General features: G+C 44.3%; 1 protein-coding gene across 2 annotated transcripts in view; it reads right to left on the bottom strand.

The window, feature by feature from the left end:
- The window catches only part of MAP7 (microtubule associated protein 7), an 810,320-nt gene that overhangs the window by 652,285 nt on the left and 130,731 nt on the right, over window positions 1–27,304 (bottom strand). The window lies entirely within an intron of this gene.

The following is a 27,304-nucleotide window of genomic DNA, read 5'->3' as shown; positions in this document are numbered from 1 at the left end:
TAATGAGGTCAAACCATTGCCGAAACGGTGTTAACGTGTGAAAACGACAAAATGAATTCATTCTGCCACAACATGTGCAGGATTATTCTGCATAATTGTGTGCATGTTTAAAATGTTTAATTGCTAACCTAGACTATGGGTCTGATTTAGATCATGGTGGATGGGATCCTCCGGCACAAACGTGATGGCTATCCCGTCAGTCGAATTACTAGGGCCATAGGATATAATGCAATTGTAATACAGCGCACAGAGTATCCCATCCACCAAGATCTAAAATCAGGTTCTATGTTTTTTCATCCTGTGGCTGCTGTCTCTATTGATGCACTGGAAAGCAAAGGATGACCACTCATGCACTATCTCATGCTTAACATACAGACTATTTTTAAAGTGTTTTTTTTTTATTAGCATTTAGTGGTGGAGGGTAGCTTGTTACTGAACGTTCTCAGTTTTGCCAGGTAGGAGAACTCAACTAAAGGTGTATGTATGTATGTATGTATATATTACCTGGTTGTGAGTGGTTCACAAATCAAATTACTATTCAGCTATCCCGAGCTTGCTGGAGTCTGTTTCATATAGTGGGAACACATTTCTTTTTTTTTCTTTGCTTGGCCATCTCAAAATAAGAATGCTTCTCAGCAGTTATTGTCCTTTTCTTTATATACACGATGGCTGTGAGTTATGGGGTTACCCAGTTGAAGGCGTAAGCTGAAACCTGCTGGTGTTCCATATTGGATGTTGCTGTGAATTAAATATTCAAAATTGAAAATGAATATTGGATGAGCACCTGAATCTCGAGTGGCAGATCTGTAATTGTGGGGGAATAGGGCCTGCTTGAGCGCTGGTGGCACCCGGTGCGACAATCACTTTTGGCGCCCCACGTCTCTTGACCACCTCCTGGGATTCTGAAACGATCACCTGCAAAAGGGCCCCTCATTCTCTCCTATCTTAATTTATTGCTAAGCACAACACCTCCCAGAGGTCACAGAGCCCCCCTCCACATGTCAGTGCCCAGTGCGGCTGTAACAGTCGAAATGCCCTAAATCCGGCCACGGAGGGGGAGTGTCGTCAAATCATCATAAAGTGTTGGATAATGATTTAAGAAAAATAAATATATATATCTATATATATATATGTACATACATACATACATATATACACACATATAAAAACTTTTTTTTTTCGTTGCTTGACCATCTTAATTTAAGAATGCTTCTCAGTGGTTATTAGTACATATCGCAAGCGATACCGGAATTATGCAGCAGGGGAGGACTAAATGATATGGCTAGCAAAGGAAAAATGTGCATATATTTTAAAGTAAAGAAAAAACAAGGATAGCTCATTTTTTTTCTCTTGAACAGCTTTGCTGCTGTTTCAGTGTGGCTGGCGCTGCAGCCTTAAAATACGAAACGGAGTTCACGCAGCGCCGCACGCGTCCTTCCCTGAGAATCTCTCTATTTGCACAAAGATAATTAGCAAAAGACAGACATCTAATTTGCACAGATAGTGTGAATTTCACCTCAAATGAGGCACCCGCTTTATTAACAGAGTAATTATGCAATGCTAAATGTATTGCATAATATCATTCAATAATGTGTGCGTTTGCCCAAGAACAAAAAGTAAGGCAAAGCCTTTCAGAAAATCAAGCGGAAAGCTGACACTGCTAGGCCCTGATGGGACGCATCCTGATGCAAGAATTGAAAACACTCAGACTTTCTAATTCCCACATTCTTACCACATGCAGAAAAATTTACCATCGTCATTTCAAAACCTAACGCAGAACACGTGAAATCATCATATTTTGGGGGCATTAAAAAAAAAATCCAATTTATGAAAAAAGTTGAGAATTTTCAGTAGTTACTATTTTGGATAAAGAAATTGAAGCAGGACATATTTGAAGCATCTGAGGAATAAAATAATCAACAACACGTAATCGTTCTGAACGTGTACAACTGCACATGCGCTTTACACACGATGCCTACACACACATGAAAACAACGAGAGTAACTCAAGAAGATATTTTGAAAACATAATCAAGGCATTATGTAAAAACTCCAGACAGCATTAGACCGTCACTGCAAATCTCATAAGTTGTGCTACAAGCACTATATTTATTTTGTACTCGGCACTCCTTGCAAACAGTGCCTTTAAATATATGGTTCACTGAAGGAGACAAGCTAAGAAAAGTTAATTAAATGGCAATTGTGGATGCACACCCACATTAACTACATTTGCAACTAAGTATCATGCTTCAGTGCTGATACAGACATATGAATCTTTGGGAAGGGCATTAGGAGGTAAGTTACACACGGTATGTCCTAAAAAAGTTACTCCTCTAGAAGGATAGGACAAAATGCGCACCATAGAGTGAAAAGGGAAAGGGAAATGGTATATACACCAAAGATGCAAAGACTGCCCTTTATGGCACTAAGAGTGAATTGATAAGTGGGTAGGAGCTGGCTGAGCTGAATAGTTATTTTATCTGTGAACCACACACAACCAGGTAACACACACACATATACATATATATACAAATGGTGCTGCTAAGGAGTAACGCAGCGGATGGTGGTGATAGGCGGTGACCACCATCCATTGCGTTACTCCTTAACAGCACCATTTGTCGGGCTAATCCCGACGCACCGCTTTTAACTCATGCAATATGTTAATAGCTGGATTTTCCAGTACTCCATGTCGAGACTGACAAGTTCCCCCCCCCTCCTTTTTCTACAGATTTGAGGCCTCAGTGCCCTCCCTGTTCAGGCGATTCAGACCGACCTGGACCCTAGGGTGAGTACCCCAACCACCCGCTATATTAGGCAAGTCATTTAGCCTCATAAAATAACCATTCCCTCTGACACACCCCTTTTAACTTATTTGCAGACTGTCGTGCACTGCACATCCGTCTTGAGAAAGACCCGCCACATCCTTAAACACAGGCGCCGAAGGGTCGAAACGTCGACATTCTTCACAGGCCCAGCAATTCTAGAATTCTATCAAACTGAAATAAATAAATAGGATTCTCGAAAATCGTATCAGCAGATGGCCTTCAGAAAATAAAACACTTGTATATATTTGTATATATCGATTGTATTGGAATGTATCGTCACTGTACATATCTTTTTACCACGTGATCACTTTTGCACGTTAAATATTATTTTGACAGTCATTGTATTTATTGTATGAAAAATCAATTTGAATGAATTTAATTCAGATAAATACAAAGTACAACAAATCACGCACAGGTCTTCTTTTCATTTAGTGTAAGGGCCTGGTTTTGTGTTCTTCAGAGGGGTTCTGTTCTTTTCAGGCCCGGACTGGACGTTGCGGGCACCGGGCAATCCCCCGGTACGCCGCAAGGGTGCTGGCCGGTTTTGGGGCCAGGGGGACGTTTCTTTTACAGGGCCGTTTTTGCAGCATAGCTGCAAAAGCGGCCCTGTAACAAAATCGGCCGAAAACCGGCCAGACAAAGAGCTTGGTCGCACCCCCAGGGGGCCGGCCGAGCACTTTGCCAGGGCCGGTTTTGGTTCTCAGTCCGGCCCTGGTTCTTTTCTTTGATTGCATTGAATAGCAGTTGTAAATTATTTGTGTTGTTACCCGACAGAACCATTTTCTACTTAACCATTAATTACCCAGGTTCTGAGGGACACAGGGTCACCCCTGTTTTTCTTAATACTTTGGTTGTATAGGCATACAGTTGTGTATTCATGCTAGCCCACTTGGGTTTATCTGTGCCATTTGTCACTACCGCAATGCCTTACCCCCCCCATCTGTCGTATTACTCTTTCACACAACGGTTTTCTATGACGGGCAGTGAACAATTGCATGTTCTTACATACACACATCGCGGGCTCCATGCACATACAAGTCTCTCGGATGCGAGTGGAGACACTTTATTTTGTTTTAGTTAATTCTTTCACAGCAGCTTATCTCTTATACCACTTTCTTTTACATATCCCACCTCAGAAGAGTATGACCACCACACCTTCACAGCATTTCATACTGCACCTCAGCGGTGTATAACCCGCCACTTGCACAGCCTTCCAGCTGCACTACTTCCGTCTTAGTTAACTGTGTGTTTGAACTACTAATACATTTGCCACCTAGCAACGCACCTCATGTTCTACAAGTATAGGGGACTTGATTTCCCATCAGACACTTCTCTCTGTGGCCAAAACCACGGCTCCTACTTCCGATTGACACAGTAATTGCATGCAGGCTTTTTTCCATGCACATGAGCTCTTATCACTTGTTTAGCAATTGTAAGTACCAGTACGCATAGCTGTCTATTATACATGTTTTGCTGAATAGTACACTGCACCACATTGTTACCTTCCTCATGAGCTCTGTTCTATGATGGAATCCACTGTTTCACTGGGATGTTTACAGCATTTTTGTAAATATATCTTTTATACTTTGTTAATTTAAAACACCGTTTGTTTTACAGCAACCTGTACATGTGAGCATGGTCACAAGGTTGGTCGAAATGTGTCTTTTTGGAGTAAAGCCTGACACGCAATTATAGCCCCCACCCCCCCCCCTTCACCAGGTACAACAGCGCTCACTATGAGCAGAATTTGGCCCCACCAGCTGTACTTACCGAAATAATGAATGCTGGGAACTGTGGTCTCTAACATCGGACCACAGCTGATGGCAATTGGGTGGGGTCTGCTTAACTTCCACCAATGGAGGAGCCGTTTAACATTTAAAGGAGGGTGAAGGCATAACAAGGTGCAAGCGTCATCTGAGGAAGGCGATTTCCGCCAAAATGCATTATGCCAAAAGCTGTGAATAAATTCGGCTCCCCGAAACTCCCCGCTGTGTCCTCTTGATTGCTCAGGATTCGAGTAGTCTGGTTGTTGATACATATATATATATATATATATACACACACACACACAGATATATATTCACATATATAAATATACACACACACACACACACACATATATATATATATATATATACACATACACACATACACACACACACATCAAGTTTCTGCGTAATGTGGGTTAATTCCATTCAGCCATGTTTTTTCCTGTATTGTGGTCTAGATTTCCTATAGTAAATTGCATGGAAAAACACCCAGCCTTCAAAAACAAATGCACTATAGCTAGTCTGAAGTGTGAATTCGATTGTAACACTCACAAAGGACCTTAAATTACTTCTTTTTATCAAGCACATCTAAACACAAAGTAATTGCAGCAGAGAGGAGGAACTCAGCGCCTCCCTCTCCGAAGTCATCCCTACAGAATTACCTATTCGGATACGATCAGCCCTTGTGCGGCACCACTTCAGGCTGAGAGCCCTCCTCCTGAACCATATACTGTTTAATTCACCACACCTGTCTTGATAAAGACCCGCCGCAACCACCGTTTGGGGCGCAACAGAGTCGAAACGTCGACGCTTGTCATAGGTCCAGAACATCCAGGATCCCCTTAGAAACACTAGGACTCCTTGGATGTGAACTAGTTTCTGGCCAATGAAAATCTTGTATATATTTGTATATATGTAAATTTCCATACCACTGTATATTGTTTTCACAGACTGAGCACCTCTCACCAAAATGTCACTTAACTGCACATGTTTTTGACAGTCTTATTTTGAATCAAATGTTATCATTGAATGAATAAATTCAAACGTGACATGAATGAATTCTTACATAAAATCACATGAAATAACCTTTTTGGTCACATGAACTTTATTCTCTAGTTGCTTGAGCATTTATTTCTCATCATATATGTGTATCAGAGAGCATTGAAACATGATTGCATTACATAGCAGTGTAAAATAATGTGTCATACCCAACAGAACCATTTCTTTGTTTAAACATCTAAACACGAGCCATGAATGTGCCTTTCTAATCCCCAAGTTCTTCCTGTGATCGTTTCTTGGTTTACTATTCTTCCTGGTTTTTTTTTTACCAAATAATTTTATTGCTTTCCCAAAGGTATTAATGACACACACATAAAGGGGTTATCGTTGTAATACAGATGGAAATAAACAATATATTTGAAATCCCCATAGCATTTTATGCTTGTCTACAAATTAACTTATCACTTAAATAACACAGTCTCCCTCTCCTCCTCCCAACTTCCCCCCACACCAAAGGAAGATGTGCCTACACCAAATCAAGTTCAACATTAAATCATCAATAGTCATTTGCCATTGAGTGGACATTGTTATAGATTCAAACACAATTACAAGGAGACGTTTGGTCCTCCTCGAATTTATAGCGAGAGTATCAGCATCGCCTGACATCCGGACTACAGTCGAGAAGTAGTTAAGTAACTTCAGTCTGGGAGGACAAGTCTTTATAGGTGCACCTTCTGATAAAACAATTATGAGTGCTTCCTACTCAGACTCTCAGTCTATAGCAACTTCCATAGGATTCCAAGAAATGTTCTCTATCTCCATAAGGTGCCAAAGTCGAACACGCCTACGGATAATGTTGGGCAGGTCTCATTTTCCTGGTAGCTCCTGGTACTGTTCACCACGCCTATGCAGTTGCAGACCAGGAATTTGTCACCTTTGGAATGATAATGTAACTCCTGGGAGCAACTCCAAAAAGAACATATGAGAAATCATCTGAGATTAGATAACCCACTATAGTTTGTAGACTGTCCACCACTTTCTTCCAAAAAGGTTGTATCTTAGGGCATCACCACCGGATATGGATAAGGTACCTCATATCCCCCACATGCTCTCCAACATAAGGGTCACACCTTGCGAAATAATGTAGGTAGTTTGTAGTTTAACAGGATGCATATACCAATCGTTTAGCAATTTATGGCGTTTAGTTGATTGGTATAGCACAGCTAATCGCCCAGTAGAATATCCAAGTGCTGGAGCACAGGTGTAGGCATAGGACTGACCTGAGGAATTAGTCACAGAGTTAGGCCTTCAGCTTCTTGTGGAACTCAAGAAGTGAGGAGGAGGCCATGATATAAGGGGATGTTGTTGCAAGTCTCGGGTGCTATGTAGAGAATGCTAGCCTTCCCGTTCTGCTTTTGTGGATGTAGGGTGTGTGTGCAAGTCAGATTGAGAGTGAGGCTGGTGGAGATCTGGAAGTGAAGGCGGTTGTTATGGTTATGTTGGTCTGATGTTGTGCAGTGCTTTGTATGCATGCGTGAGGAGTTTGAATTAGCAGCATTTTTGTATGGGGTGCCAGTGGAGCTCTCTAAGATTTGGTGCGATGTGGGTGCGTCACATGAGGTCAGGATGAGTCTTGCTGTGGTGTAATGGATGGTCCAGTGGTGTTTTCTTTGGTGCATGTTTTCTATATGGTCAGGTGTTTGTCTTGTTTGGTGGTTGTTGGACTAGGCCTTTTTGCAGGGTCATCCCTGAACTTTTTGCCCTCCTCCTATATTTGTTCTGACCTTTTGTTGGCTATTTTATGACTCTGGGCACTTTATCACTGCTGATCAGTGCTAAAGTGCATATGCTCTCCCTATTATAAATTGATGTATGGATTAGTGATTCCATGATTGGCTTGTATGGTTTACTTATCAGACCCTAGTACAGTGCACTGAGTGTGCCCAGGGCTTGTAAATCCAAATGCTGCTGGTGGACTTGCAGCACTGGTTGTGCCGCCCACAGAAGCAGCCTTGTAAAATGTGTCTAAGGCCTGCCATTGCAGAGCATGTGTGCAGTCTGGTACTGTCATGCTGACTCGGCAAGTGCACCCACTTGCCAGTCCCTAATTCTTACCTTTTCATCATATCAGTCACCCCTATGGTAGGCCCAAGGGCCGGGTGCATTGTAAGTATAAGGTAGGACATGCCCTAGTGTATGTGGCATGTCCTAATAGTGAATTACAGGCATTTTCGTTTTTCACTCCTGCAAGGCTACCTATTCTCCATAGGCCAGAATGGGCAGCTATATTATTACTTCTTATTATCCTAACTGACTCAGGGAACATGGTAGCAATTCAAATTTAGTATGCCTGAACCCAGACTGATAAAATGCATCTTTTAGTGAAGTTGGTTTTAACATTCTGTGTTTGAAAATACCACTTTTAGAAAGTATGTATTTTCTTGTCTAACTATCCAGGCTTGCCGCTGCTAGGTTGTGTATTCCTTGTCAAGAGTTTGAGTGACAGGGCTGAGGAATTCCAGGAGATAGAATGAGTTGCAACGTGGATGTCGGCGCAGTAGCTGTCATATTGCACCGCATCGAGAAAAGCGCCTTGCATCCCCGTTGAAGCACGCCGCCGAGCTGCTGCTGTCGCATCTTGAATGTCTCCGCTGTAGTTGTCGCATTGTGCGGAAGCCTCTTGCAACGTCGGAGAAGAGTGCCGCAGCCGAGGCTGTTGCCGGCGCATCGCTGAACAAGGGTGTTGCCACTGCAGTAGACGCATCAAACCGAGACTTCTTGCATACTCGGAGAAGCGTGACGCAACTGGAAGATTTAACGTCTTTATTTCTATGCACCGGACGTTTGCCACATTTCCATCGCTGCAACATTACTTGTTGTGGAAGCGCAATGCATCGTAAGGTACATTGACGCAAAGTGTTGCATCTTAAGAACTGAACTAAGCTAAAACGACCATTTTTAAGTATAGTATAGTGGATTTTTGTTGTTTGTGGTCTTGTGTTAAGTCTATATAAAGAATACTTATTTTTAATATAAACCTTGTGTGGTGTTCATTTGTAGTGTTTTCAGTGGGTTACTGTATGTGGTCACAAATGCTTTACACACTGCCTCTGAGATAAGCCTGTCTGCTCGTGCCGAACTACCAAGGGGGTGAGCAGGGGTTATTTTAGGAGTGTACCCCCTTACCCTGACTAGAGGCAAGGGTCCATATTTGTCACAAGTACCTACCTGTGCCAACTAGAGACCCCTAAATCTAATAGTGGTGGTCAGGTTGGCAACAAGGTCTTTGGAGTCAGAGATTGTGGTTCGAAGTTGCTGTAGATATTTTCTATTTTGCTGTGGCAGAAGTTAGATAACTTGTTGCAGAGTTCCTGTGATGGTGTTGGCTGCAGCTTTAGGGGTGGTACATTTTCTGATGATCAAGAAGATCTCCTTGTTGTTGGAGCTCGCTACTATAAGTTAGGTTAGTGCCGTTCTTTTAATGACTCTTAGGAGCTGGTGTTTGGATTTATGAAGGTCATATGCATACCAGCTTGGTGGTTTGTGGTTTGTGGTGGTACCGCGAACCTTAGTCAACGCCAGTGGGTCCGCAGGACGGAGATGCGAAAGTAAGCGGCCTGCAAGTCCAACACTCCCATCCAGTCTCCAGGGTCGAGGGCAGACAGGACCTGAGCTAGAGTCAACATTTTGAACTTCTCCTGCCGGAGGAAGTGGTTGACGTTCCTGAGATTCAAGATAGGATGCAGGCCTTAGTCCTTCTTGGGCAAAAGACAGTAGTGGGAATAGCAACCACAACCTACTTCTGGGACAGGAACAGGCTCTATGGCACCCTTGGCCTAGAGTGCTGAAACTTTCTGTTGGAGAAGGGCCAGATGAACCTCCGACATGCGATGGTACTGAGGTGGCATGGATGGAGGGGTAGTCTCGAAGGGGAGGGAGTAGCCCCTTCGGACTATTTGCAAAACCCTTCTGTCTGATCTGATGGTGCGCCAGTGGGGGAGGTGATGGAAAATCCTACCACCCACTGGTGATTGGTGGCCTTGAAAGGTCAGACTAGGAGGGTTTGGAGGCTGCGACAGAGGGGGCTGTGGTGGACTGGTCCACCAACTGGTCCCCAGAACCAGGGCGGTTGTTCCCACATCCCCGCCGCGCAGGGGCTGAACAGCTTGCGCTGGCCAGTGGCCCTGGGTGGGACGTGGGGGGGCACCCCTTCCATAGCCACAAAAGGGGCGAAAAGCAGGCTGGTCGTAGCCAGAGAGTCCTTAAAGCGCTCCTGCGCATTATCTGCCTTGTAGCCGAATAGGCGACGGCCATCAAAGGGCATGCCCATAAGAGTGGATTGGACATCCCCTGAAAAACCAGTCAACCTCAACCAGGCGTAGCGTCGAAGGGCTACCGACGTGGAAATCGTCCTGCCTAGTGAATCAGCGATATCCAGCCCACAGCGGATGGTAAACTTTGCTACGTCTCTCCCTTCAGCAACTGCACAGGAGAGTATGGCCCGTGCCTCCTCCAGGCACTGAGGCAGCACTTGCGCCACCGTATCCCACACAGAGTGGGCATAAAGGCCCAACAGACATGTGGTGTTTACCGACCGCAGTCCCAAGCTGGAGGAAAAAAACATCTTCCCAAGAGGGTCCAGCTTTTTGGATTCCCTATCAGGTGGTGAGTTAGGGAATACGCCTTTGGAGGTGGGGGCTTGGACCACCAAGCTCTCAGGAGTGGGGTGTTGGGAGAGGAAAGATGGGTCGCCCGGGACCGGGCGGTGGCGTCGGGCAATCACCCTATCCACAGGAGCCCCTGTGTTGGGCCTGGACCAGGTCCACAAAATGATGTCAGTTAGGGCTTCAAAATAAAGTAGCTAGGGCTCCAAAGAGTTTGATGTCGGTTGAAGCATCTCTGTCAGGAGGCTAGTCCCGACTGCTACTATAGGTAGCTTGAAGTGGAGAGCCTAAGCCACCCTATGCAACAACACGGTGTAAGACGGTCCCTCCTCCGTAGCAACGGTAGGAGGAGACAACATGCCAAAGTGTGGTGAGGTATCCAGACCACTGGCTCCCCCAAGTTCCTCTCTACAGTCCGGTTCGTAGCTTAACTAGTTAGTTAGAGGGTCTCCAGACCCCTCCCAGTCCTCCTCACCCTCTTATGGCTGCCAATATGGTCTAAAAGAGCCAGGGTAGAACAAGGGCACAAAAGTACACATCGGCGCGGGATCCTTCGTCGGCCGTAGCCGGTCTGGCTCCGTGTCTATAACGAGGTGGAGGCCAGGGTCGACTTCGGCTGGGGACACAGACTATCCTGGCTGAGGACGTGGTGCCGGTGGAATCGACGCCGGGTAAAGTGTAACAAGGTCGACCGGCGCCAATCCGGATCCTGGCCTGGATCCAAGTGGACCCTGTGGCACCGGAACAGGAGCCACTGGCATCGAAGGCCAGGGCCCCCAGCCAAGTCCGCGGGGCCCAAAGGCGCGCTGGCGGAGTCGGGCTGCCCAAAGATGGCATGCTTTGCTTCGTATAATTGACTAAGCTGTGCAGGGGATCACTCCAGATCCCGGGAAGGGAGGGAAGCCCAAAGTCAACACTTCGGACGCCGCACATGGAGCCGCGGGAGGGGCATCACCCGTATTCTTCGTTGCGTCGGCTGACAGACAAGAAGAAGTAGAAGAGCGACGATACTTCGAGTTCTTCTTGTGCTTTGACTTACCTGACCCAGAGTGCGAAGACTTGGAAGAAGAGTGATGATGATGACTCTGCGACCGGTCCCTCAGCCTCCCACGCGACAGGGTCCTCGAACGACACGGAGCTGACTGCCGGGACTCAATAAGCTTCAGGGACCGCTCCCACAAAGACTTCAGATTTATGGTCCGGCAATGGGAGCACGACTTTGGTTAGTGGTCGTGTTCCATGCAGAAGACGCACAAGCGGTGCGGATCCGTCTTCGACATCAGTCGGCTACAGTAACCGCAAGCCATGAAGCCGGGTATCCCTGATGTGCACCAGGAGTCGAAGACGTGAAAACGAAGTCGACAAAAGTCTGCAAAAAGTCAGTAAAAAAGTGACTGTAGGCACCTAATCTCTCCGGATCTGCACTGGCTGGCATTGAAAAGGAAAGAACTGACGTCAGCGTGCGAGGGCGGCATCTAAGTAGCTACTATGACGTCATCCCGGCAACCACTATGCTAGCGACTAACGTGGAGCAGACCAACGCCACCTTTTGACGTGCAGGGGAACTACTGACAAAAAACGTTCCGGATCCAGTCTGATGTCTGGGAGTAATTCTAAGGTAAAGAATCTATAACCAACTGTTTCTTTCAGATATATGGCACAACCCTTTAGAGCCCGTGACGTATTTGATGAGTTGTTCAAATGGTGTGGTCTCATGTTATGATGTCACATTGTTGGATGCGAGACCCCCCGGTGCAATTGAGCATACTGCAGCATCTCATGTTCACTCAATTTAAACTCATTTTAACCTTCAAGAAATGACTTAGCTGGTTTGGAGTACTTCACTCCCCATGATATAGTCGACATCACACCAAGTAGGAAAAGGCCCACTAGTGAGAGCTGGTGTAAAAGCAGGGTTGAAAATTAACAAGTGTGTGAGGAGATGGGAATGAGATCAGGCTAAGGTTAGCATTTATGTTGTCCCAGATGTGCAAAGTTGTATTAGTAGGGCTACTTAGATATATATTTGGGGTTTATCTCTTTTGGGTTTCCAAATTAAGTCTCACATAAATGAAACAGCTATAGCTTTAGCCATGTGCAGCCAAGCCTAGCAAGAGACCAGTAATGATGCCCATCATTGGAGAGTGCCTCAAATATCCGTAAGCAGGGGTCCATCCAGATCTAAAAGGTTGGGGGAGATCTTCATTCACTGATGTGTTTACTCACCCATCAAAAAGTCATAGCATAACAGGCTCTTACGAAACTCTCTGATGAGAGTTTAAGATGGAGGATTTCGATTTAGACGTGTTTATTTTAAAACCAGACACCCTTTCAAATGCCTCTAAGAGGTTGCACAGTTTTAGTAGAGACTTCACAGGGTTCATAAGAGTCAATAAAATGTCAGCAGCAAACCTTTCCTACCACCTTTCTCTCCAAATTTTAGGCCTGCTAGCTCTTCTTCCTCCCGGATGCGTGCTGCAAAGGGGTCTATACTTAAAGCACCTAGGCACCTAGCGTGCCACTTACCTGTGGCCTCCAGTCCCTGCTTGTTTCAGCCAGATCCAGTGACACCACAGCTGTCTGGGTTTTCCCGCTCACCGTTCTTCCAGTGAACAGAAGCCCCTGACACCCCAGGACCTACTTAATGAAGGCCACAGCGTGTCAAAGGCAAGGAGGTCTGTGCCTGGACCGCACCCAGTGCAACAACCCCTAGCCCGCTCATCCCCTGCAGATAAATTATTGCCTAGTTCTACACTCTTGACCCTGGATGCCGCTACAAGCGCTTCCACTGCACTGACCCATGCTCCATGGTAGGAGCTTTCACCTGCACCCAATGCCACACCACCTGCCACAGCCCACACATCAGCCCCACCCCAAACACACCACAGACAACAAAATAAACTCCCATGCGCTCTTCTCAACACACGTTCACTATTCAAACACACAACTTTAGGACCTAATCTCCAACATCACGCTTGATGTCCTCTTCCTCATTGAGACCTGGCTCAACCTCACTTCCATGCCTGACATCGCCATAGCAATAATCGAAGGATACAAGATCACCCACCACAACTGCATCAACATGCCTGGAGGAGGGATCCCCATCATGCACAAGAAAAACATCCAATGCACAACCGTAAATAACATCACCCCAGCCATTGAACACATCATCTTCTGACTCCAAATAGACAGCAAAAACAGCATCAGGGCCACCCTCCCCTACCGTCCCCAAGACCACGATTTGTCTTCTGCAACTTCATTGCAGACTTCATCGCTCACCTCGCCATGGACTCCAACAACTACATTTGCCTAAGCGACCTCAACTTCCACCTCAACACCCACAATGGCATCAACACCAACCTCCTGGACAGTATGTACAATATCGAATTAACCTAACTCGTCCACAGCCCCACGTACACCGCAGCCAACATGGTAGATCTCAATTTCACCCACAGCAACCACATCAGGTACAGCCACATCACGGATGGAACTCACCTGGACTTACCTCTCCATCATCCAGTTCAACATAACCAGCTCACGGACGTTCACCTCCAGTCTGCCCAATGCCCCCCACCCCCCACCCCCCTCCCCCCCAAAGCAGCTGGAGTAGTCTCAAAGGACCCATGGATCAACACCCTCAACACCACCCACCCCATCTGCTCCAACAACCTAGACGAGAACATCAGAAAACTTCAAAAAATGAATCACCAACAGCGCAAAACAGCGGTGCTCCCATTGGCAACACCATCCACAGATGGCCCACCCAGCAGGTTAGCTGGTACACTGAGAACCTCAGAACCACTAAACGACACTGTAATGCCCCCTAGGGGCCCTCCGCCACCTGACATGGTGTTCCTCGCCTATGATGCAACTCTTCAAGCAATACGTTGCAATATTATTTTTATAACGTTATTAATTCGAAGGAGAATACACAAACCACATTATCAAAATGTTATTGAAAAAAATAATAAGCTTACGCAAACGGTTTCTGCAAACATAATGCCAATGCATACTAAACTCAGTAGTGTAGTTTTCAGAAAATGAGGCGTGCACTATATCAGCTGCCACTGTAACAAACATCTTACGACGGCTCAACGAAAAAAAAGAAAGCGATGAGCTAGGATCCATGTCACAAAGGTTCGTTAATGCTTTCGATCTAGCCAGCTAAAATAAAATGGGAACATTGTCACTAAAAACTCTATGCAAACACCCACTTTAATGCAAGCACGGCTTACCCATCAAGAGCGCCATCTGCTGTTTTTTCTTCGAATCGAATGTTTGCTTTACAGACCTACTCAGATGTTCCCATGTAGCACATTTCTCGAGTGCTATGCTATCTGGAATGGACGATTTCTGATAATACGGAAAAAAGTTAATGTTTGAAAATAGAGGCAGAAATAAGCGAGGGAGTGAGTCATAACAGGAGAGACAAGTAAAGTAGGAGGAAATTGGGAGAGAATAGGAGAAGGGACTTGGTGAAGGGAAACCATCCTTGAGTTTTGCTAATTAAACCCGACAACCGTGCAAAAGATGGACGTAAAAAGTAATCTCAGTGTGCACCGATGCATAAAGGCACACACTTTCCAATGCACTACATACAGTCATCAAAAAACCCTTCGCTTCTATTATCAGACGAAACAACTTGGTCATATTCGACCTTTTCATAAACTTCTCTTAGAACTATCGACTCAATCTGTAATAACACTGATGCATGTCCCAGCGCTGCAGGCAGCAGTGTTCACAAGTAGTAACAGTCATATTTTACATTTTTGGTTGAAACAGATGTATTTTATCTAATTTGAAATTATGAAATGTAATCAGTCAATTTGTTGCGCGGTATATATTAGGGAGCCCCTTATTACACCACAAATTACTTGATTGCTAAACCTCTGCCTCTTTTTCCCCAGAACAATAATCCCTTATAATCAAAAATTATATTCAAACCAAATGTCTATGTGATTGATCCGACGAGTTGGTTATTGTAAAGATAAACACTATATTCTCCAAGCAACTCAGGGAAGTAAAGAGTACTGTGGAATAACCTTTCCCCCTCTAAAATTGTATGAACAAAAATGTTAGCTGTGCTAAATTCACTATCTCTTGAACACTATAAAACAGTTGGAATAAAAAAAACACCTTTTTTTTTACAGTTATTTCATCATTTTGTTAAGTGGTGGTCCATATGCCGTGTTTTATGGTTTCCAGTTATAGGTAGGGTGAAAACTGAGGAGAACAGAATAAAAGACTTCATAACAATCAAGCACAGCATCAACCCCCGACTGACCCGCATCACATACTCCACAGACAAGCGTAATGCCATTAACCACCAACTGACAGCACTTTTGCAACAAACCTGCTTCTCCTCTGCCCCTTCTCCTCCCTACTGTATGCCACAATGTTCATCCTTAAACCGGTCTCTCGAAGACCTCACTAACATCCTCAACTCCCTCAATGCATCATATTTGAAGATTATGCCATAGCCTCGTCCTTTATCAAAGCCCTCTGTGGAGGCGCCATCTCACCTTTATCATTAACACCTACTTTTTTACTCCAGGCATTTTCCCTGAAGTTCTGTAAACTGGTCTGATTATCCCACTTCTGACAAAACCCATTCTAGATATTGGTGACTTTGCCAACTATCGGTCTGTCTTACATCGACAAAATAAGGACAAACGGTTCTGTCGGGTAGGACAAATAATTTGTACACGGTATTCAATACCATAAAAGCATTTCCAAAAAACACACCAAGAGAACACAACTTGGATAAGCAGTAAATGGTATTTTTTACTTTTCAAAGTATATTGAAATGGCTGTTGTGTGATACAATGCACAAAAACAAAAACTACACAAGACTCAAGTATACAAAAAGTGACGTATCGTGATGGGTGACAGTTGTGCTGTAGAACAAGTGGCATGGATGACATGTGAATACAAAGAGGGAGGAAGGCACTTTATGTTCAGATCCAAAATACAAGCATAACCCTCCGACAGAGATAATGATTTCCTGTTCAGTTCAAGGGATTGCGTGGACTGATAATGACGGTAACGTTGACGTTTCGACCCTAGAATTTGGAGCGGATTAATGGGTATCCAGAGCGGGTCTTCATCAGGCAGGGGTGGGGGAGGGATGACAGCCGCTATCAGTGGATCCTAGTAAATCGGAATCCTACTGGAACCAAAGTATTGAGGTGTCAGCTGACACCTCAGATTCACACCTGTAGGTTGTGGTCTTAATTGTAGTATTCCTACAGCTTATAAATACTACAAGGCATCCTGATGCTAAAATACTGTATCTAAAAGATCCATTCCACTACTGAATACAATTTTAAGAAGCTGGGACTTATGTTTCCTCAAGAGTAAATAGTTTGATAATCACCCTTCTAAGCAGTCACCACTTAAAATCAAAAACCCTGACAATCTACTGTGACGCCCTTACCTTTGGTGCATTTAACAGAAAGGCTGCTGATGAGTGTAAAGTTCTTGGTAGCATGTACCAGGAAAACAAACACAGAATAAAGAGAGAGCCCATGTAATTAAGAGCTTATGGCAGACTGAAAAAAGGAAGCGAGGATGTTTTCATACCCTGCTCCACCTCAACTACAAAGGGGCCAAAGGAGGTGGCAGTGGACCCCACTTAAAATAGGAGCTTACACATGGGAGATTGCAAGAACCTCTAAAAGTGAGGCTGCAGTTTAGGTAGTTCAACAATAATTTTAGGGGCTGGCTGACAGTGTGACACTGTGAAGTAAACTCTCAAAAGGCAGTGCAGAACATTACCTCACTGACTGCTTGCACACTTGCTTTAGAATTGGTTGGACAAAACTAGACCAATTTCAGATTTTGTGCTGTTGCAAGGATTCTGAAATTCGATATGCAAATAGAGCTCTTGGACAATTTCAGAAGAGGGCCCTTCTTCAAATTCTGGGTTTCTCAGTCATAGTTCCTGAGGGTTTTTTTCACAAGCTGAGTCAGCAAGATCTTGTTATGAGGGATTACTTGTGGACTGGGTAAATGCTATACGGTTTCGTTCACTACATTGTTTGGTTTTGTGGTTCGGGTCGTTGGGGTTGTTTGGATATGGGCCCAGTTGTGCTCAGAATCATCCTCCTGGGGGGGTTGTGGGGGCAGTTAGGATCCATTTTGGTAAGTTTTTGATAGAGCATGTTTTTTGTTCTCACTACTACCCTTCGACTTCTTATTTGCCTCTTGAGACAATCATTTCCTCGGCATGTTTTCCACATGAGATGCAGTAATAACTAGTTTGAAATCAAATATAAGTACAGGAGTAAAAAATGTGCTATTTGTTGTTGGTGGTCAGACTAGGCTTAGTTTACCATTGATAAAAAAAATAGCAAGCTCACCGTACATCCAGAGGATTTTAACTTTGTCAGTCGAAATGTACCCATTTTGTTACCTAATGTTCAATTATCCAAAGTCTAAAACTTGAAGGACTCTTTGTATAACTCTTACGCAAATATCAATGTAGGTCAAACTGCAGTGGGTTTCATAATGCAAAATCCTGCAAATGTCTTTAAAGTGTGATTTAAGGGAAACATCACTTACAACGCAACTTTTATAATGCAGTGCCTTTACGACACAACTTTTACAACGCAAACCATTACAACGCATTGCGCTGGGGGGCACTCTAGGATAGGGAATAGGTTTAATTTACTGTCCAACACCTTCCCTACTATCCACGGGGACTGGAGTTGGAATAGTAAATTAAACTATTCACTATCCAGCGCCCCAAAGCACTATGCGTTGTAATGGTATGCGTTGTAAAACCTGCGTTGTAAAAGCATGAGATGTAAAAGCATGCGTTGTAATGTCGTACATCCGTGATTTAACATTATCATCTTTTAACTGTGATGTTTTTTATATTGTGTGGACATTACTTTGTCTAAAGGTATACTGATTTGTATGCCACACCACCCGGATCTGGATGCATAGAAATACCGCAACAGTCAAATATTTGGAACACTAATGTTTATTTTATTTCTTTTTTGTACACTTAGGCAGTAAAAGGGTAGCCCAAAATAGAGGCGATAAAGAGAGGTCAATAAACCATGTGGTTTATGGACAGGGACTGTCTCCTCCTGCCTCATATCTCTTTACTCCACTTTAGAACAGCCTTTTCAGATATTCCATTTGTTGAACTATTGGTTGTTCTGACCTTACAGTTCACAGGAAGTTCATTCTGAAGAACATTTTAGTTTTGAAAGGAACCCAAATGCACCCTGCAAACAATTATTCCCAGAGGCAGTTATAATATTCTAACCCTGATGGTGACAGGTCAAGACATCTCTAGCCAGGGGCGCAGCTTCAATTGGTGCAGCAGGTGCAGTAGCATAGAGGCATAGAGACCTTAGGGGACCCGTGAACCCTCATTATTGCTGTATTTCATAGATCAAACAGCAGGACAGGTTTCCTTTCTTGCACCGGGGGGGTATGACACACTGGCTATAGCAGGGTTACTAGTGGCACAATAAAACTATGGATCATATATACATCATCATAAAAATATATGGTTCGGGTCACTTGTCCCCCCCCCCAATCACTATGCTTGACTGACATCATTTAAAAAGTTGAGGTCAATTGTTATCTTTTTTATTGTGCCTTCCAACCTCTGCTGAGTGTTTATACTTCCTTGCAGTGAACCATTTCACACCTATCACTTTTAAAAGTGCCTCTAAATGGAAAAAGTTTATGAAATGAATAAATGGAATTATCCTCATATTGTAAGTATTGTGTTTTGTGTACCTTTTCTTCCAGATGGGTCCAAATTGTGTAAGATTAGATTTATCTCATTTAAGATTATATATTGATGCTCAAACATACTTAAACAAACATACTTGAATATAGAGGGGGTGGGGTTGGCTTTGCTAGAAGGTATGCCAAGCGAATGCCTCTTCCTTCTCTCACAGCCCCATCAACAGCCTGATAAACAAGCACTGGCGTTGCCAATAGGTCTCGCAGTAGGAAAGTTGGAGCTATTACAATTGCAAATAACAATGCCTTTTTTTTTCATTTTCAAAACATAAAGGGCTTTGTCATTTACAAAACCAATAGCTCCAACTTTCCTACTGCGAGACCTATTGGCAACGCCAGTGCTTGTTTAATATGAACTTTATTGTATCGGGGAAGAAATAACACTGCAACCGAAGTGGCTGGAGGTACAAGGGCGCATTGTGGAGCCGCTCGAGGTATAAAAAGAGACTCGAGTTTCATTCTGCGCTGATCAAAGCCAGGCAGCCGTGAGTCAGGTGATCGGGACAGTGTGAGGCAGCTCTCCCTGTCCGTTAGCGGAAGGGCTTTTATATCGGGCCTCGTGGCCTGTAAATATTTGTATAGCGGCGAGCGGGGATGGCCTGTCTCCTAAGTGCAGCTTGTAAAGGCGAGCGCCTTTCAGCCGAATACCCTGTAACACACCTGTGCTAAGCCACTTGCAGGGTGTGTTTGGAAAGAAAATAAGCAGATACTCAAGCTTGTGCTGGCATGTTTCCAGTATCCTAACCCTTTGCGAAGTGCCAGTGCTCGTGTACTACCAGTTTTACAACTCAGTCAAGAAGTGCCAGTGTCCTTTTCTACAACCCAGCGCATATCAGTGCTTGTATATTTTCAGCATTATAACCCAGCATAGAAGTGCTTGCATATTACCAGTATTCACTCTAGCCTAGAAGTGCGGTGCTCGCATGTTATCAGTAGGCACACCAGCCTAGAAGTGCTCGTGCTAGCATGTTACCAGTATTCACACCAGCCTGAAGTGCTCGCATGTTATCAGTATGCACACCAGCCTAGAAATGCTTGTGCTCGCATGTTATCAGTATGCACACCAGCCCAGAAGTGCTTGTGCTCGTATATTACCAGTATCCAAACATGTCGAGAAACACCACTGATTTTAAATTAGGAGTATTGCCAATAACTTAGAAAGCGCCAGTGCTGGTGTATTAGCAGTACTGCCAACTAACTGTAAAGTGCCAATACTCGTATATTATCAGTACTGCTTACCAGCTGAGAAGTGCCAGTGTTTGTATATTAGCAGTTCTTCTACCCAACTGAAAAGTACTAGTGCCAGTACATTATTAGTACTGCTAACTAACTGAAAAGTGCCAGAGCACATATATTACCAGCAGGGCACTGGAATTATGCGATTTCGATTTTCACATAATTATAGATTTACCACATTTGCCACATAGTCCACTAAGTGCCACATAATGTGCAGATTTTAGCCCCGTACAAAATTTCGATTTAACCTCTAACAGTTTAAACGTTACTAAAAATGCAGTGCCACGTGTTGCAGCGCAGAGGAAGGCCCTTGGCAAATCTGGAATGGTCAGCTTTCTGTTGCTTAGTGCTATGTATGGGTATTGAATTGGTACAGAAGAAGTGCAACTAATGTACAGACAAAACAGTGTTACCAAGTTTAAAAAGAGGCAAAATAATTAAAATCAAACTATTAAAAAATGTGCCGCATTATGCTAGATAATTTGCCCTTTCTTGCTGCATTGTTTACCAAAACCGGCTGCATAATGCGGCCCTCTCCTGCCGCATAATTCCAGTGGTCCTGATTATCAGTACTGCCAACCAGCCGAGAAGCGTCAGTGCTATGTATTATCAGTACTCAAGACCCACTGAGAAATGGTGCTTCCAGTTTTTCACTAATATGGACGTAGCGCGGCAGAGAAATTCAGGTATTTCCATATATAAGTTAGTGAAACCTGTCCTTGAAGTGCCAGTGCTTGCAAATCAGCAACGTCGCTACTCTACTGAGAAACAGTGCCTCGACCCAGACATCCTGTTAAAAGCCGTGCAGAAGAGCCTTTCTCTGTTTAAAAAAACTCACGAGCTCTTGAGTTTAACCAGTACTTTAATTTTTCATGTACATTTATTGCAATCCGGCTGAGAAGTGTCAGCCCTCGTATACTGTCACTGTTGCAGCCGCCGGGTTACAAAATGGTTTTAGAATTTACAAGCACATGTACTCTCGTCTGAATGTATTACAAACACTGAACATGGCCGATATTACCATATACAAACATTACAGCCTTGCTCACCACAAACGGAAATCCCTCCAGGCGCTAGGAAAACAGGTATTCTTACCTAGCTAGCTCAGTGGCAGACAGTTTATCAACCACGGAATGGTGAAAGGCCGGACTTGAAAGCATGTGGTGACAAGACGGAGGGAAGGCAGAGAAGGGGAGGGGGAGGAGAAATGCGACACGGTGTGAAGCACATCAAAGGGCTTCTCCTCCCCTAATTAGGGGAGGAGAAGCCCTTTCGGGAAACTGAAAGTACGGCCGGCCTGCGGCCAGCCATGAATAATTAGGGGAGGAGAAGCCCTTTGATGTGCTGGGCTGGCCCTGAATGCGCGTGCTTGTTTGCTCACGTGATTCACGTGAACTTCATGAAAACCGTGGGGCTGAAAGCCCGTGGTTTGAAGAAGATTTTCGCCACTTGAATTCTCGCTCCGCTCGATGCGCTTGCGCACATCGATGGGTCGCGAGACCTAAAAATTCCACATGCATTACGCCCATCTGTATACAAAGCAAACAGTTCACCTGAGGCGAAGCAACCCTAATGCACCTGCTGGAATGTAATGGAAAGAGAAGTCACCTGTAGACTTCCACAAGGCCGTATTTGCCCCTCGGAGCTAGGCGTGAACAGTGGAACATGGAGGGTGGCTCACCTGCAAACTCTTCTGCAATGGAAACAATGGCATGAGAGCTGAGCCAGGTGGGTGAAGAGGAATCACAGTGCAGCCGGGAAGCAAATTCACAGAGGAGGAGAAGCATGGTAGGGCTCTATGAAGAGGCTGAAAGACTGGGGTGAACAATCGAGAACAAAAGCATGTTTAGTAGAGGCAACCGGGCAATAGTGGAAAGCAGACAAAAGGATCGCGCCAAGAGAAGACACGATGCGGGTAGGAGGTGGGGCATGTTGAACCTGCACAGTATAGAAACATCCAACCTTAACTTCAAAGAAAATTGCTGCAGAGGACAATGGTTGGGGTGGTAAGGGAGGTGCTTCTAAGACATTATACAGATGTGGATTGTGATGCATGATGTAAGGTGTAAGGTGTGCCCCTCAGAAACAGAGAAGGAAGCCTTGCACCAATAGCAATTAAACTTTTTTTTAATTGATTTTTAATAAACATATGCAATTACAAATCCATCAGCAATAGACATGTCAAATTGCATAACTAACGTAGCAACTTCTGGCATAAGCATAGATGTCAATCAGGTACAGTATAATAATGTTCTACATAATATGATAAGGTATCACGCTCAACCGTGCAGCAAATACACACTCAGTGTTCCGTATCATTTGGGGACTTAGCTTGCTCAATTGATCTCAAATACTGTAGCAGCGATTCCCAGATCTCGTGAGGCTCGGATGTGGTGGGTAGTTCTTCAGCATAGAGTACCAAATTGTCTCGGCAGGCTGAAAGATCTCAAAGCCACAATGCCGTCAATGGTCCAGCTGTGTTTCACCACACCATCGCTACATATCTCTTAGCTAGGAGTAGAGCAACTCTCACCAGTTTACCTACAGCGCCCTTCACCGAAGGCACAAGTCCCAGCAGACACACTTGTGGTGAACACTGTAATTCGAGCCCAACCATTTTGGATAGCGTGCAGATCACACCTCCCAGAACAGCGCCACTTTTCTGCATTCCCAAGATAGATGCCAGAAGTCAGCATCTGCCGCACCACACCTCTTACATGTGTCGGAGTCACGAAGTCCATATTTGAACAGCTTATGTGGGGTATAGTTCGCTTGGTGTATGTATTTGATATGAATTATCTGGAGATTACTGTAGGATGTGAGGGCACCCGTGAGCAGGCAGTCATATTCCCAATCCCGAGGTGTAGGGCGGAGTCAAGTGAGTATTCCACCTCTCTAAGCTATTATTATGTGGCATCGTTTCTCCTATCTAGCGGAGCGATATAGTTTGGTGAGAGGTTTATGATGTGTAGGGCTGATAAGCAGGGTGTGGAGAGTTTGTAATGTCAAAGGTTCCGCAGGGAAGGTATGGTAGTGGGCTTGTATCGCCTTTTGAGCGTGTGGAATTGGAATATGAATAGAGGTGTTTTATTCTTTATGTAGCTTAAGTCGCTGTCGGTCAGGAAGACCCAGTCTGGAAACAAATCTTGCATCTTGACTAATCCTACCTGCTGCAGAATGCGCATAGCACCTACTTCATGTGTAACTGTAAAGTATGTTTATTGTGTGTGGTTAATTAAAACCTTTACAATTTTGATACAAAAAATATTCAGGAAAATCAGTAAAAATACATCGACATTCTATGATGTCCTATATCTTTAAAAAAACAATTATACATTGTCTGGATTCTGAGCCTTTTGTTACCCTTCAGGCCTTGGGTTTTGTGCCGTTGGTCACAGTTTTTTCCATTTTCAGTATTAGAAGGCTCGCTTTCTGGAGGAATCTGGTGGCTCTGCAAGCTGTCTGCAGCTGTTGACTGTTCAATGCTAACATGACTGCCGGCCGACATGTTCGGATTTGAAATGAACGAAATATATGAAATAGATAGTAATGTCTCAGGTTAATCAGGGATGGGCAAATGCACAAAATGTGTAACTGATAAGTTTGAGTGATACGCTAGAGGCAAAAGGGGAGAGTACAACAGTAATTTCCCTGCCATGCGACCTAACACCTGCCAGGCACCTATTGTGGCATCCACAGTGTTGATTTCAGAGCAGGGAGTCTGTCTCCTAGTGTGTGTCAAAACGGAGCTCAGCGGGACGGTGTGGGCATCTCCATTCTCCACCGCTACGTGTGGGCTGAATTTGTGTGCGCGCCAAGCCAGAAGTTTGCGTATTGTGTATGAGCACACAAATAATACAAGTAAAAAGCTGGCACGCTAAACCCACCATGTTTGTAGTCAAGGGTAAGCGTTTCCCATTCGCATGGCCTTGCTTGCCCCCAAAAACAAGTTTCGGGAGTAGATTTTCCAGAGTTTAAAAAAATTGTTTTGTGAGAGGGATCGGTATGTTGCTAAATAGATATAAAAATTGGGGAAGCACCATCATTTTAATTAGAGCAATACGGTCGGCCAGTGAGAGCGGTGGTTTCACCCATTTGTTTACTTGCCTCTCCAGCCTCGCATACGCGGGCCATCATTTTCGCGTATGACTGTGGCAGGGTCTCTGTGCACCCACACCCCTGGATATTTCACAGGGTCCGTGGCCCACTCCAGAGGGAAGTCAAGTTCGCGTGGTAGGGTGCACTCCGTCAGCGGGACCACCACCGATTTGGACCAGTTAATGTGTAGGCCGGAGAACAGCCCGAAGAGGACATATTCTTGAAGTATTGGTGCCATGTAGGTATGCAGTTCGCGTATGAAGAGCAGCATGTCATCCAATAGCAATTAAACTTATCTGGTTGCACACGCGTCTTGACAACATAAACTAAAACTTTGCGCTAAGTGAAAACAACGAGAAAAGTGAGGAAGTCTTCTAGCACTATTTTATTACCATTTCTATGTCATTTTGGTTGATTATGTGATAGCAGAGCATGACTAACAACGTATTACCCAAATATATGGCAGACTAAAATAACTGCCAATCAAACAAGCAAAACAGGTATAAAAGATTATGTAAAGTGTCTGAATTCCAAAAATATAGAAAAGACCTAGATAGGAGAAACAATAACCTGAGAATTTGGATCCAATACGGTTAAAGTGAACCACAGTTAAACAACACAGCCAATACAATCTATAATTCACCCAAAGCAATGCCTGATGCAATACCTGGATTCCTGGAGTCTGAACTCATGTCCATGCTAAGGAAGATAGACTCAATAACATCATGGGTAGGACGTCTGTTGCAGTTAGTCGGCATGCAGCCGTATGCCGACTGACTGCAACAGACGTCTGTTTCATTTATCGCAGGATCTCAATATTGCCGCTTCGCGGTTCTTTGGGTAGTGCAGATTACTATTCCTAACCCAGGAAACTTGACATACTATGCCTTGAGGAAGCCCCAGGCCAGATAGCCAATGTAAAGGGGCAAAACACGTGTTGGCTATAAATGTTATTACTTTCCTATGAAATACATCATAATAAATTGGAATGGACTCCAGGGAATAATTGATTTCTTCTACTAATTCTGATACCTTATTTATTTATTTATTTATTTAAAGAGTTTTATATAGCGCTAGCTAGACCCAAAGGTATCCGAGCGCTTTACTTTAGGTTCAACAATGTAACAGAAAATGATCCTATACATTCCAGGCAGCGACTCAGCACTTTGATAAGGAAGAAATAAGACGACAAAGGAAATTGCATGGACTATGCTTGGTAGGGGAAATGGGTTAGAACAGCTGAGGGGGAATCACAAAACATGAAGAGGGTAAATGAAGGGGGACTGGGGATGCCAAATTTGTTGCACTTTTATTAGGCTGTACATTTATGCCACTCGATAAAATGGACTAGGTGGAAAAAAATCATGCGTACTTCAACACTAATGGGGAAGGGGTTTCCCATTGTCTTGAACTAGTAAACCTCAGATCAGCTCTATTACTATAGGCCTCTGACCCTTTACCCCCCCCCCTCCCTTTGAACAAAATTCAAATAGCCAGTATAACGGAAAAATATCTAACACAAATAGAAAGCAATAAAATAGCAAAGAGGTGGAGAGGGTGCTTGATTTAAAGGAGAAAAGTAATTTTACAGAACAATATGCTACAGTCAGAATTACATTGGACAAAACCACAGGCTGCAGCGTAAAGACAACAAAGCAGGCAAACTGCAGCCATGGCAGCTAATAAAACGAGAACTCCCACTTATTAATAAATGCAATGATTAAAAACAAAGGGAGATAAGTAGACAATCCAGTATAAACAGAGTATTCTTTGAATATTGGAGTCAATTATATAAACGTCCCTTTATAAAATATGTACAGGGCATTAAGGACCATATTAGGAAGTTAGCTCTTTCTTTTTCAAGTGTACACAGAGAACCCCAACAGAAATGGTGGAATTAAAGCTGGAAAGAGGAGACTAGCACAGACAAGATGCCAGGTGGTTATTGCCTCCTGGTGGAATTTTATAAAACATGACACACTGCCAACACAAATACTGGTGGCATTTATCAAAACAAAAGAACAGCGGCTACTTCCAAAGTCAATGAGGGAAACAGGCCCGGTTCTAGTGGGTGGGCCAGCCCACCCAAAGATGAGCCCATCAAAACATGAGCCTTGGCCTTCGCAGTGAACCTGCCACAAATGTACAACAATCAAAAATGTTCAGATAATTGGCGATTTATGATCCTGCTGGAGAGCAATCATTTGTCTGTTGGTAGTATTTTAAATGGAGATAAATTGAATTTTATGTGGTAGCTCAGTGGGTTACTGCCTTTGTCACAGAAATCCTTGTGCTACTCGCAGTTCAGAAGTTGCAATCCTAAGATAGGACAGTGACTGATGAACTGTCATCAAAGAGCTGCATGCAAACTTTGCTTTTTATGTGTTGTGATATAGTTAGAACTTCGCCAGTCTTTCATTATTCTAATGCTGCTAAAAAGTGTTTGTTTGGGCAGTTATACATTTGTATCCGTAATGCCAACCCCCAACCGCTGGAGGACTCAGGAGGAATCCTGAGTTGGTGCTTCTCCAGACCAAACCCTTGCATAATATATTGCCCACCAGCATGGATGACGCGATTCCTACACCTTGCAATCCTCATTGCCTTATATGACATTCCCTTTAGACTGACTTATTGTTTCTGTATAATGTGTGCATGATGTAAAGTACTGTGACACCCTACACTGATATGAGTAGCGCTATACAACAAGTGAAATGCATATGAGAGAGGGGCAACAGAGCGATGAGGAGTACTGGTGGAGGGTGGCAGTGAGTGAATCCGAGGAGGTGGTCATGGGGTGGGGGGGGGGGGGGGGGGGAGCTACGAAGAGAGGAGGGGCACTAGTGGAGGATGGCAGTGAGGGAATCCGTGGTGGTCATGGGGTGGGGGGGGGGGCTACAGAGAGATGAAGGGTACTGTTGGAGGGGCACTGAGGGAATCCGAGG

Source organism: Lissotriton vulgaris, chromosome 6 (assembly GCF_964263255.1).
Source record: "Lissotriton vulgaris chromosome 6, aLisVul1.2, whole genome shotgun sequence".
NCBI lineage: Eukaryota > Metazoa > Chordata > Amphibia > Caudata > Salamandridae > Lissotriton > Lissotriton vulgaris.
Note: the sequence above shows the minus strand (reverse complement) of the source record. Positions and strands in the feature narration are given on the sequence as shown.